The sequence below is a fragment of the Myotis davidii genome, unplaced genomic scaffold (genome assembly GCF_000327345.1).
Source record: "Myotis davidii unplaced genomic scaffold, ASM32734v1 scaffold1377, whole genome shotgun sequence".
In the NCBI taxonomy this organism is placed as follows: Eukaryota; Metazoa; Chordata; class Mammalia; order Chiroptera; family Vespertilionidae; genus Myotis; species Myotis davidii.
The window spans coordinates 2,111-4,521 of record NW_006288854.1 but is presented as its reverse complement, the minus strand read 5'-3'; the positions used below and the strand labels follow the sequence as shown (position 1 = coordinate 4,521).

Sequence of the window (2,411 nt, the reverse complement as noted above, 5' to 3'; positions counted from 1 at the left end):
CATCCTCCTTCTAATACAGATTTCCTCTCTGCTCTAGTGCCCACCTCCCATTTCTCCACCTTTTACTTATATTTTTCCATCTTCCACAGCACTTCTGCCTCGTCTAACAAATTGCCCTCACTTTCTACGATTATTTCCCACCTTCCACAAGCATCCGCCTGCCTTTTATAAATATTTCCCATGTTTTACCTGTGTCTTTCTAGGATTTCTTTTTTCCCTAAGCCTATTCTTATAGCTTATATTCTGGGGTTTGGCCAAAATACCACCGCCTGACTCGCAAAGTGTGGGCTGATCAATATGTAAAACTTTAAATCCGTAATATTGCAAACCACTGTGTACCTTTTTGTTCCTGCTTCTACATTTTTCTTAACATGACTTTTTAAAAACAAGCATCCATACTGGGGGGCGGGGCGGGGGGAGTGAAGGGAGGAGAGGGCTGGGCAGGGGGAAGGAATTCTGCTCTATTGGTAATAAAGCTCCAGGTTCATCCCATCATGGATTTCATAGTTCCCAGAGAAATGTGGTGCTTAAAAATCGTGTCCCGCTTCTTTAGTGCGGTCTTGTTCCAACGGGTACCAATTTGTGCTGCAATCAAGGTCCCCATGGTGTCATCAGTGCTGCACTTCACACGGACCTTCTTCCGCAGACTGCTGTTTCAGAAAACCTCGGTCATCATCCCGACTGGAGCTCAAATCGCCTAGGACCTGTGGACACCACAACCTCCTCTCTCGAAAGCAGAGCCAGGGCCCTAGTGTGCACCTGTACCGCCAACTTTTAGTTCCTTTGTGAAATCTCCCCTCTAACAATTTAGGATTAATAAAAGAGCTCACAGTTCTTTTAACAGACTTGACTAGTTCTGATTCGCTGAGGCCACTGTTTCCCTCTGTGGGGCTCATGTAGGTCCCTCTCTGGCCACTCAGGCCTGTTTTTAGGCTGGGCTTTCTAGCTTTGTCAGTGCTGCCCAGCTATCTCTCTAAATGCGTTCTTGCTTTCTCGAATGAATGACATGATTTTCCAGGCTCAGTCTGAAATGCTTCCTACGTCAAGAGATGGAAGCAGTTTGTTTCTTTCCAGAATCTTAGCTCTTCTTCCAGGAGAAAAGTATTAGAGTCAAAATCTGAGCTAGGGGCACACCCTGGCTGGTGCCCCTCCTCAGCCGGAAGAAGGCAAGTGATACTAGAGTTTTCTCAAGCTACTTTGACGCCATAGAAGAGTTTCCTTTTCCTGTTGGCTTCCCCCCTCCTTATTGAGAAAGTATGAGCCAACTTCACCCCTTTTTTCAGCTGCTAATGTTTCCATTTTCCCACCAACACTGCAAAACTGTCAATCAGAAAGTTAAACATCAATAAATAAAATTACAAAGTCTATGTCAGGTAAGAATATTTCTGTCTTATGCAAGAGAAAACTATAAAAGGACCCCAACCATTCAGTACCGCCTGGCTTCTTAGCAGGAAACCCTGTACATACTCCCTTCAAGATGGATGTGGCTCACCCGAACATGCTGGTAAAGGCTGCTCCGGGCCATGGCTCAGCTCTGCAGCTCTCCTTTCCCCCCGTCCCGGGGACCCCTCAGGAGGTGGTTGAGATGAACGGGTCTTCCTAATGGGATGGATGCAATAGAAATCAATCCCACTGATCCGAGGATGACCAGGGCTCAGATATTTCACAGGATCCTCTCTATTCCACTCCACACCACTCTTCCATCTCACCCAACACTCTCGAACATCCCAGTTGAATCCGCCTCTCACTAAACGTTACCAAAGATTTCACATCAGAAGAGGGGCACTTACTATTATTATTCATTGGTTTATTTCTCTTGAGATTTAGTTACGGTCTGATATTCATTTGTCTCAATGATTAAATTTTGCTTAAGGACGTAAGTTTAGTAAGTTAGAATATACTTCTGACTGCATCATGTTGACGAATACAAAATGGTTTCTCATCCTTGATACATTCTGAGGCAAAACATACTCATCATTTAGATTCGGGACATTGCCTCTCTATTAAGGGAAAGGAAAAGTATCTGAAGAAAAAATTCCCATACATAGGATGAAACTGGCTTCACCTTTTAATTTTTATTTTGAAATGTTTTTATTGATTTTAAAGAGAGAGAGGGAGAGAGAGAGAAAGAGAGAGAGAGAAGGTAGGGGGAGAGAAACATGGATCCACTGCCTCCTACACGCCTCCTATTGGGATTGAGCCTACAACCTGGGCATGTGTCCTGACCAGGAATCCACTGGCAACCTCTTGGTGCAGGGGACCTCACTCAACTGAGCCACACTGACCAGGGCGCTTTACCTTTTCAAATGCAAGCCTTCCGACAGACAGAACTTTATGAAGTATTCTTACCCAGAGTAAAGTGAATATTTGCCACAGAGAGCTGCTGTTGTATAGCACTACTCCCTGTTATA

General features: G+C 44.7%; 1 pseudogene; it reads right to left on the bottom strand.

The window, feature by feature from the left end:
- Window positions 1-406: 406 nt before the first annotated feature.
- Window positions 407-673, bottom strand: LOC102774089 (annotated as a pseudogene).
- Window positions 674-2,411: the final 1,738 nt, after the last annotated feature.